Raw genomic sequence first — 12,074 nt, 5'->3', positions numbered from 1 at the left:
CTAATTCATGACTAAGTCTTTGCATTTTTTAAATTTTGTTCTCACTCTAATTTGTCTAGGCACTGAGTTCTAAATCCAAAATCATCATCCCTCAGACTCAGAGCTTTAAGGTATTGTCCCTTGTCTTCTAGAATCTTATGTCCCTACCTAGAAGTCTTGTCTTGTGCCAATCTTTTTATCATTACTTTGTAGATAATCTACTGTGTTTGTTTTGTCTCTTTTCTAGATACCTTTATATCTTATTCTTAATCCTTGGTATAGCATCTTGTGAAGATTTCTCTGCGTGTTTATTTTATTTCATTCACCATACTCAACATCCAATGGACCCTTTCAATCCTTAGAGCTTTGTATTTGTACAACACTGGGAAATTTCCGTTTATTTCTTTGCTACTTGCTGCTCTTCTCCCATCTTCTCTTTTCTTTCTGGGACTCCTAATGAGAAGGTTGTTTCTCCTTGTATCTTGGTCTTTAATGTCTTCTAACTTTCCTGTCACACATCCTGCTTCATTTTCCCTCTGTCTTCTGAAAGCATTTTCAAACATATTTTCCAACTCTTATATTGAATTTCTTATTTTGGTAATCTTATTTTTAATTTTCTCAAAGTCTTCTTTGCCTCTGATTATTCTTTTACACCAGAAGCCTATTTTCATCTTACAAATGTATATCTTATCAAATCTCTCTGAAATAATAAACTAGTTTTTCTAAATTCTCTTCTTCTCCCTAAAAAACTACATGTGCCTTCTGGAATAAGATGTCATTTTATTATTATGGTCCCTCTCTTTAGTTTCCTGAAAGTTTTTGATGATTCTTGGTTTTCTGTTTATATTTTTTGAAAAGAATGTTTAATTAGGTCAGATAGTTAATAATTCCCTTTACTGTTAGCAGTCCCTATTATAAATGAGAAGACCAAACTACACTTCTTCCTGTAAGTAGAAATAAGTTCTTTAATCAAAATCCTTGATTATATTTATTTTCTTATTTCCATTCTACAGAGCTGCTGTTTCTGGAGAATTGCACTGAGAATAAAAATCTCCTGTAATGGAACCTTCTTATGCAGGTGCTCTGAGCTTTTTTCACTCTGCTCAGGATCATCTCTGTTAATATGGCTCCCCTGACTTTTCCATCTTCCAAAAATTCAACACAGCCCTTGTCCACTAATTCCTATCTCTGTCTAAATATCCTCCATATGTTCATTACTTTTTTTTTCAATTCTTTGATGCTTGCATTAATTTCAAAGGATTGCGGGGAACGAAAAGACAGATGAAAATGTCTTTCATCTAAAATCAGAAACCACAGATCTCTGCTTTTAAGAATTTTCTTAGTATAATTACAATTTCATATTCAGTTACATAATCTATGGTTTTCAAATCTTTTAGATAACATAACTGAAGGATGGAATTATTAATTTTATTAAAGAAAATCAACTGACTGAAGCTCTTTCATTACATTAGATCTATATAATATTTATTAATATTATTTATATAAATCTTAGTATCATATAACATATTTTATGCTTTATTCTACAACTAATTTAATATTTTATTCTTACACCACCCTTTTGAAATAGCTTTCCCAGAGTAAACATCAAATTCCTTACATAGCAGTCCACACAAAATCTCCAAAATAGCACTACAAGCTAAAATTCAGATCAAACACTAAACTTCACAGAGGCATTTTCTCTAACATTTACATCAGTAACGCTAAATTGAGGAATAAATTCATTGAGTAATAAATCAATCTGGAAACCTCAGTGAATAACTATTAAATCTGTTTCCCTAGACACATTAATTAGTAAGGTTAAACCTCTGAACTGAAATGTCAAACAGATAAAAGGAATTTTATAAGTGTAGCTACCATACACTTGGTGAAGGAGGAAAACAAGCAACTTGTTTTCTCTGTTTTCTGGACTTCAGTAAGATAAAGGAGTAAAAACAAGCCCATTCTTCCACAGTTGAGAATTTCCTCAAATGACAGATGATTTGTAAAAGCCTCTGGCTGAATTCAGTGAAATTCCCATGTGTGTCTTTATGATGCCATATATACTATCTTTACCTTGAGTGATGATTATAATACTTTATATAGGTTAAGTTTATGTTTCTGACCTAAAATACAATTATTTGGAAACTGATTCTTTAACAATATGCATATTAGGGAAAAAGCAAGACATCAAATACCATATATCAACAAAAATTACAAAAATATGACTTTTACTTTAAGGTGTTTAGTGGAGAAAGGAATCTTTGGAAATGTCATAGTTCAGGTGAATATAGTTAAATTCTAATAATAGTAAGAGTGACATTGAACCACTTGAAAGTACAGGGAAAGAACTGAAATATGAACATCTCAAGGTGTATTTTTAAGAACATCATGGGTGTGTTGCAAGCATTCTCTTCTTATCTAACAAATGGGGAAGGGACCTAAAGATTGGCCGCATTAACCCTTGCTATATGCAACCTAATTGCTTTGATTTGTATTTTATTGTTATGTTTCCTGAATCTGTGTGATGGTTTTAAAGCCTTAACATATTGACATAGCTACAGGAAGAGGATATTGTTTTTAAGTCATCTTATTTCTCATAAATGTGTAGCAATTACCAGTAAAAGTAATAAATTCACCATACCCATACATTGAATTAATTAGACACTGTAGAAAGACTGCAGATCCATTTCCATTATTGAAAGAAAATATAATTTTATCTGATATATTCCAATCACATTCTCTTTGAGAGTCTGCTAATACCTAGTGAGACAGCAATTATTCTTGATGTTAATGGCCAAAATAATTTCAATAGCCACTCAAGATAGCAAATGTATCAACATATATGGTATGTACAAAATTTCCTGCTAAATATTATTATAGCTTAATTAATTATCCACTATGTAATAAATAAGGTTGATATTAGAAAAAGCAAAGGGGGTTTACTTAGCCTAAATGAACACAGCTCTGTGAAAGATGGTAAGAAGAATTAAATATCAGCTCTTGCATAGATAAAAAGATTCCATTTGTAGAATCACGTTCTTCTTTCATTATAGAGTAAAAGAAAATGAAATGATTTGAAACAAAGAAATTAGGTGAGATGTAATTCAATTCCATGGTATTTAGTAAGGCCTATGTATGATAAAAATGATAAACTACAAAACACCTTGATGATAGAGTTAAGTATGAAAGAATAGAACAAAGCATCATTGACACAGTTAAATAACAAAAGAAGGTTGTGCATTTGTGTGTGTATGTGTGTAGTTACTAAGGAGTTGTCAAAAGAAGAAGATTATACAGTTATCTGAATATAGGAGATGAATAGAATTTATATTAGTGAAGAAGAAGATGAATAATCCAGAAAGAATTAACATAATTATAAATATAGTTGAGATATATGATTGGTACCAACCTAAATGGAGATATTTCTTGGATGTAATGGAAGACACGAGATTTTTACTAAAACTTCCTATCATTTCTAATGATCTTTATCATGCATGAGTACATATTCATATATGTAATATTATTACTAGAATTATACTCACTTTAAATAAGGAAAAGGCATGTCAGAGAAGAGAAATTATTTGACTGAGGCCTCATGGTTAGAATGGGGAGAACTAAGACTCAAACTTATTTTTCTCTAGTAGTATATGACCTTATTATGAAAGCTTTGAAAGCCAGGGAGAGGAATTTGATTCCACAATCATGGATATCTTGTCACAAATAAAACATGGTTAAGCAGAAAAATGAAGATTTTACTGATATCAGTATGTCCTTTTTCCTTGACTAAAAATATTTAACCATTAACCAACTTTCTTAATTAGCCTCACTTTTAGAAGTCATATTGTTAGAAAACTAAACCTTTTGGCTATTGAACTTATATTTTCTCTAAAATCTCCCTCTTCCTATTTAATTCAATCTAATTAATTACACAATACTGTTATCTTCTTGGACATTGAAATACCCAGAGTCACCCTGGTATTCAATTTTCTTTGCCCAACTCATCAATTCTATGTAAATCTCATTGTCTACTACATTGTGGTTCACACATATCTATCTTCAGATCTGTAACTATTACAATACTCCATACTCTCACAAAAGTGTGCTCAGAATATTCTACTGGTTCCTATTTCTTTTTTTTCTTCTTTTTTTTTTTTACACTTTCAGTACATCTTTCGTCAGTTTTATGTAGATAGTAGAAAGAAAATATTCCTTAGAAAATAATTAACTCCTCTAGTTGCCACTGGGTTATCCTATATAATAAAAGACTAATATGCAAATCGACCAAATGGTGGAACGACCAGTCACTATGACACACACTGACCATGAGAGGGTAGACACTCAATGCAGAAGCTTCCCCCTGGTGGTCAGTGTGATCCCACAGGGGAGCGCCTCTCAGCCACAAGCCAGGCTCATGGCTGGCGAGTGCAGTTGTGATGGCAGGAGCCTCTCTTGCCTCCACAGCAGCGCTAAGGGTGTCCGACTGACGACTTAGGCTTGTTCCTCATGGGATTGTAAGAGGGATCAGGCATAAGCCATCAGTCAGACATCCTCCAAGGGCTCCCGGACTGCGAGAGGATGCAAGCCAGGCTGAGGGACCACCCCCCCCCGAGTGCACAAATTTTTGTGCACCGGGTCTCTAGTATTAAATAATAGTAATGATGATAAAATTAGAATTTTGTAAGTCAGTACTATGTCTAAATTTCCAGTGGGGAAATAGTTTATTATGGAGAGTAATAACATGATTCTGTAGTTATAAATACCTGTAATAAAGTCTTGGCACTGCCATTTACTAGCTATATGACCTTGGGAAAGTTACTGAACCCTTCTGAAATGCATCTTCATCATTAATACAATCAAACTATTAATATTTTACATGCTGGACTGCTAGGTAGATTAACCGAGATGATAAAGATGCCCTAATATTATCATATTAAACTTTCAAATAACATTCAAAATGTAATCTGATATTCACAAACCTATGAAATAGTCTGTGTGTTATCATCATATCAGCTTGAAAGATGAACAATAAAGGCAGAGAAGCTTAGTGTCTTGCCAAAAGTCATTTTGAAAGCATTCAATAATGGGGTAGGACTAAAAAAGTAATATTTTGTGTAAAAACCCTAAGATGTCTGAATGGAGAAGAGGGTAAACTGTAAAGAGCTATACACAAAGAAGAGTTTATCATTGTATTGAGGATGATGGTCCTCACTGAGCACTTAGTGAACCAGGCTTTGTTTTAAGTGACCTACAAACATATGCCATTCAATCCACTCAGTGACTCTAGGTTTGGGACTATTTGTTTCCATATTTAATGAACTGAAGTTCAGAAATACTGAGTACTTTTTGCCAATGGCACACAACTATTACACGGCAGAGAAGAAATTTGAACTCAGGTCTATTTTAGCTATTAACACTGAAAATACCAAAAAAGGAGGTGTTTTTACACTGTGTTTCCAATGAATGCAACACAAATCTCACATACAGAATTGTTTAATCAAAATTGCCTCTAATTTACTGAGACAAATAATCCAAAATAACAATATACTCATACACTATGGCCATAATAATTTATGAAGAAGTCCTTGGAAGAAGTTATTTATATCCCAATGTCCAAAAATCAAGAACTCTTTGTCCCTCAATTTTTTCTGAACACATGGACAAAGATAAACTAATAAGTAAGATGTTGTCCACACACCTTCACATGCTTAGACTAATTCAAATGGGTAATTGTTTGTTAAAATGCTGTTGTTTTACCCAAAAGCAAAAACCTCCAAAGTAATGAGTCATTTGCCATTTGCCAAAATTTCCTTAATGTGTAGTTTGCCACATGTAGTGTTCCCCCCATGCTACTGCTACAGTCTTAAAGACCCACACAAAGAGGTACACCCTATACTGTCCTTAAATGTCCTTCCTTATTAAGATAAAGAACATTAATTAAGATGGTACCCCCATTCAATTGTCCCTCCACACTTGGAAAGTGAACATGGGGTAAGTAGTTTATTTCTTAAATTTCTGTGCATGTATAATTTTATATGAGGGTTATTTCTGTACTAACTGTCTCTACATCCTTGAAAAAATTACCCGAAAATAAGGTATTATTTGCCACCAAAAGTCCCTGATGACTTGGCTAAAGAAACCCATCTCAAATGGTACTTGCCTCCACAATATCACTATAAAGAATTACAAGCAAAAAGCAGGAGACAATTTGTCCTCAAACTGTACCTATATACATGATGTGACTTGAAACCATAAATAAGGATTTATTTGTCCTCAGATTTTTTGTGTAACTTGGCAAAATTACCATAAATAAACCCCAGATTGTCCTGATGTTAGCTCAATTCTTGGAAATCTTCTTGAAATCTGGAACAGTGAGTCCCAATCATGTGGCCATAGGCTGTCACAAACACCAACAAGTAATGTCACCAATTCTCCCTGTTCAAATGGAGAATCACTCTAAATAGGTATATAAGTATCCTATATCAATTAATCCTCAGCCAATTAATCTAAAACAAGAAGTTCTCTATCCACAATCAGTATCTACATACACAAAGAAACAAGTTAAAAATAAATGTTTGTCCTCAAAACATCATTATACACATGGCCAGCGAACTCTGTATGAGAAATATTTTATTTCTTAAATTTACCTGTCTATAGAGGTAAAGAAGCTTAGGAGATGTTGGTCTCTAGCTTGTCAATGAATACTGGGTCAGCAAAACCCCAATTCAGATTTACTCTTTCTCAAGTTGTCCCTGAACACATAGAAAAACATTACCTCATAAGACTTTTCTTGAAAGGAGGAGTTGTTTAAACTATCCTTGCATTCTCTGGCTATTGAGAAAGAAGCTATTTTCCCTAAACAATCCTTTATTCAATAAACTGCCAAAGGTTTTATTTTTTACAAAACAGAACAATAATGTCCAAAACAAAACACACATATGTACATACATATATCAAAACTAACCTTGTATTTGTTGACAAACATCCACTCATTTGTTTTTCCAGTCCAGATAAAGCTTTGTTTTTCCTTCAAGTCAAAATGCCACTTTTCTGCATATTTGCAAGGCATATATTGTTGTATCGTAAACCAGCAGGCTAGATACAAGATGCCTTAATAAGCCAAGTAATTAGGAGTCTTTTATTGTGCATGGATTCAGAGCAGAATATCTCTGTCAAATTCTGAACCAAAAACACGGAGGAAGCTTTCTCTATTTATATGCTTCCAGTTCTTTGTCTCCCAAATATGGTTTTTCTGGACCTTCTGCAGACTTTACAAAGAGCTTTGTGTAAGTTATTTTTGCAGACAGTTTGTAAACTTGGATACATAATGAACAAACACTTGGCATGAGAATATGGGAATTATCATCAGTATTTGCCTATTATGTTAGACGGCTAGCTTGCAAGGTCAGACAGTTAAGTTTTTTATCTTTTTCTATTATTCAAACTAAAACAGTTATTTTACAGAATAAGGGACTATCTAAAAATAACAGAGTTGACCTATAGAATAAGAGACTGTCTAAGAATAACAGAGTATTTCAAATAGCAGTTTTCCAAAGGAGGGATTACTACGCTTCAATATAAAGCCTATCAGTCCTTTGAAGTCAGAAGGTTGCTCCTGAAGCCAGGGGTAGAGGATCAAGATCCTCCTTCAAAATTTAATACAAAATATACCTTCAATAGACTACCATTAGTAAAACCTCCTTGCTTGATTGATCTGCTTTCTCTGAATCTCTTAAGGAACAAGAGCCCACCCTTCTAGCTGCCCCAAATTCTTGTATAACATACTTACATAATATTCAATGATGAAGAAAGCCATTTCTTTAAACCTAAATCAGGACTTGTCTGGATTAAAATAATATTTGATGTTAGCAAATTTAAATTGCCTCCCTCCAAAAGTTTTACTCCAATGAGCAAAACAATCTCTGCAACTCTTGGTCAGATGCACCTAGATTGAGGGAGGGCTACAGTCAAAGCAAAGACCTGCCTGGAGAATAATGGAAGAAAACCCTAGCAAAAGCTCACTAACACCTCAAATTCTTATTGGCATTTGCAAGACAGGGGGACAGCTGCTGCAGGATAAATCTTAAACCTATATACCTATAAGTACTTCACAATGTGTGCATGGGCTGCTGTTGTGAGAAGGAAGCCACGAAGCTCACTTATATCTTGAAATCTGTGTGAGGGGTGCCGTAGCTAAAGCTGACGATGCTTTCATACCTTGCACATGAACAGGATAGTGTTGCAAGAATAGAAAGGAGTAATAAAACACACACACACACACACACACACACACACACAGCAAATTAAATGAAAAGGAAACTGCCATTACCTCCATTTCCCACCCCAATATCTCATTTTATTTCCTATGGAGGGGATGAGAAGAATGTGCAGTATAAAGAGCAGTAATGATTGTGGAATATATTGCCATTGACTAAAACAATGTGGGAGGTTTAGTGTCGCTGATCCCTGTGCAGTTGAAAATCCACATATAACTTTTGACTCCCTCAAAACTTAACTATTAATATCCTAGTGTTGTCCAGAAGCCTTACAAAGAGCATAAACAGATGATTAACACATATTTTGTATGTTGTATATGCTATATACTCTATTCTTAAAGTATGCCTCAGAAAATAAAATGTTATTAAGAAAATCATAGGAAGAGAAGATTCATTTAGAGTATCTTTTAAAAAAATTCATATGTAAGTGGACCCACACAGTTCAAACCTGTACCATTCAAGTGTCAACTATAGCTTTATATTTCCGTATAACAAATTTAGGGGTGTAAAATAACACCAACTTATCAACTCACCATTACCATGGGCAATGAGTCCAAAACTTATTGGCTGGTTTCCCTGCACAGGGCTTCATAAGTCTGAAATACCAGTACAGTGTTAGCCAGGTATATTCATCTCTGGAGACTTGATTGAGGAAAGGTTTGTTTTCACATTCCTTTAGGTTATTGACAAAATCCATTGCCAGCAGTTGTGACACTGATGTCCCAGTTTACTTTGCTGACTGTAGATTGGACACTACCCTTGGCACCTAGGACACTCAGATTCTTGTTACATGGCCCTCTTCATAGGACCTCTCACACATCAAATATTTCTTGCCTGGAAGAACCCAGACCATTTTTTTTCTCTTAAGGCATTTATTTATTAAAACATTCTCTGCCAAGATTTCACATTAGTTTAAAATTAAAATCAGTCTTTACATTTTGCTACTGAGGTATCCACCTCAGCGTATCTCATAACAGCACCTTCTCCAGCAATCAGTGTTACCATCATCCATATGGTGAGCCCATAGTCAGCCCCATTGTTCCCTAAGTGAACCAACTAGATGTTAATACTACAAAACCTCTTAACTCAAACTTAGTGAAAAAAGAGTGAAACTTCTGCAAAGTGCACTTTAAGAAGAGGTACTTTTTGCTGAAGAAAAGAAACCAGTGAGTCCTCTAAAAATAATAAAAGGGAGTATTTTACAGTCAAGCACATGATTTGGAGTGAAGAATTTGGATGTTGCTCTGCTGGCCCAAGCTGTTAATACTCTTCTTGTTCCTCCAGTGGGCCCCCTTCATCAGGCATCACAAAGCCTTCATCTGAGGCATAGAGAATGTCCATAATCCTCTGCAATACAGGGTTGTTTTCCCCCTTGTTCTCCTGGCAAATCAATTTAAAGGCCCTTAGCTTTCCAAAGTAGAAATCGCTTTCTTTCTCCAAGTCTTTGAGGGTAAGTTTCAATACTTTGATCTGCAGCATCAGTTCAGCTGCTTCGTGGTCCCCATTGCCCACACCAGGATTCTTTGGCACCACACCGGGGCCACCTTAGGGGTTTTGCAATAGTTCTTTGTGTCACAATGGGCCTCTGTGGAGCTGCACTGCTATTTCTTTGGTTTGTTCATAGCTGGAGCAACAAGGGAGGGAGCCACTGCAGTTTCTTGACCTTGTCTGGCAGCTACAGGGTCATAGTCTTTTCCATCATAGTTTGCATCAAAAAACTTCTTGAACCACTGAACGAATTCAAAATTGTCCTGAAACTTTCCTTTTACTAATCTGTCCACAGGAATAATTATTTTAACAACCATCCTCTTAAAACCTGCTTGTAGTATTTTGAGGTTCTGGATGTATTCATGTTCTAGCTTTGCTTGAAATTGCACTTCTTTCAAGGCAATGGAGCCAGGGACAAGCATGTCCATAAACTGACAACAGGCAGCCCCTGAGCACATCTGTTCGACCTTTGTCAGATTCAACTGCAGGGACTCATTGATCCAGGCCAGCATGTCATGTCGACTTACGTTATAAGTGGTGACTAGGTTGAAAATACGCTCACTGCCATCTTTGGCTCTGTGCGGAACCATGTCCATTGCCATGCCCGGCTCTGGTTTGGTCTTCCTCTCTTTCAAACCATCCCACTCTGCCCTCCCAAGTGATGACCTCACATGCCCCCCTGTTAACGCACCCACGTAAAGCACCCAGACCATTTTTAAGGATTCTTGTGATTAGATAAGATCCACCTTGATAATAACCCTATTTTAAATGATTTAGGATTTAAACTACCTCTGTCAAATCCCATTACAGCAGCATCTGTCTGATTAAATAAGTGGGAGAAGGTATGTTTACAACAGGAATGAGAATCTTGGGGGGAAATCTCATACTTTTTCCCATGACATTGAAGTAAGTGAAACCATGATCACCTCCTGCTAATGAGAACAGAGGCTCAAATTAAGGCACCACTCATTAGTGGTTGAGCACTCCTCATTTCATATTAATTATGTATTCTCAATATAGGCAATGTTACCCTCAAAGGGGTGAAAATTGATTTGGATACAGGGGAGAAATCTTAGATATTACAATGGTTTGGAGTCCTCCAAAGCTCTACCTGACAAAATTTAATTCATTGGTATTTAATTTTTCTCATTAGGGAGAAATTAAATTAATCGGAATTTATTTTAATTCATTCATTGGATTTAATTAATGAACTGATTAATTTATATGGAATGTAAATTTAATTTTTTTTCTCCTTTGCAATCCAGTATAAGAGAAAGGTTGAGTTACTCATCTTTTAAGGATTTCCCTGCATCTGCATTTTACACAAATTTCTATTTTCATTTCTGGAACTGTCATAGTAGTCTCTGTAGCTTTTCTTCCTTTATAGTGAGAGAAAATTTACTTGCTGCCACCAGTAAAAAGTGCATGATAACTTAAAAATACTTAAATATTGGTCAATTATCTTTATCATCACCTAAAACTTTTAATTACATCCTCAATAGGGGTCTGATATAACTTTCGGATATATTAGATACATATTGGCTGCAAGTTGTCCAATAAAAATAATGTCACTAATAATTAGATAAATTCAAATTAAAACCACAGTGAGATATCACTCACACCTGTCAGAAAGGCTATTGTCAATAAATCAGCAAACAAGTGTTGCTGAGAATGTGGAGGAAAGGGAACCCTGGTACACTGCTGGTGGGAATGCAGATTGATGCAGCCACTGTGGAAAGCAGTATGAAGTTACCTTAAATTAAAAATGGAACTGCATTATGCCCAGTGATTCCACTTCTGGGGATATATCTGAAGAAATCTGAAACACTAATTCAAAAGAATATATGCACTCTATGTGTTCATTGCAGCATTATTTACAATAGCCAATATTTGGAAACAATCCAAATGTCCATCAGTAGATGAGTGGATAAAAAGCTGTGGTACATTTACTTGGTGGAATACTACTCAGACATAAAAAAGAAGGAAATCTTACACTTGCAACATCATGGATGAATCTGAAGTGTATTGTGCTAAATAAAATAAGTTATTCAGAGAAAACAAGTACCATATGGTTTTACTTATGTGTGGAATCTAATGAACAAAATAAACTAATAATGAGGAGACAGGTTCATGGATACAGAGAACAGACTGACAGCTGTCAGACGGAAGTTGTGTTGGGGTCTGGGTGGGGAGGGTGCTCATCTACTGATGGACACTTGGGCTGTTTCCATATGTTAGCTATTGTAAATAGCACTGCTATAAACATATGGGGCGCATATATTCTTTTTGATTGGTGTTTTGAGTTTCTTAGAATATATTCTTAGAAGTGGGGTC

General features: G+C 35.1%; 1 pseudogene; it reads right to left on the bottom strand.

Moving 5' to 3' along the window:
* Positions 1-9,331: 9,331 nt before the first annotated feature.
* Positions 9,332-10,308, bottom strand: LOC132223786 (microtubule-associated protein RP/EB family member 1-like; annotated as a pseudogene).
* Positions 10,309-12,074: the final 1,766 nt, after the last annotated feature.

This window comes from Myotis daubentonii, chromosome X, assembly GCF_963259705.1.
Source record: "Myotis daubentonii chromosome X, mMyoDau2.1, whole genome shotgun sequence".
Classification (NCBI taxonomy): Eukaryota; Metazoa; Chordata; class Mammalia; order Chiroptera; family Vespertilionidae; genus Myotis; species Myotis daubentonii.
The sequence above is the reverse complement of the archived record's forward strand: the minus strand, read 5'-3'. Positions and strand labels throughout refer to the sequence as shown.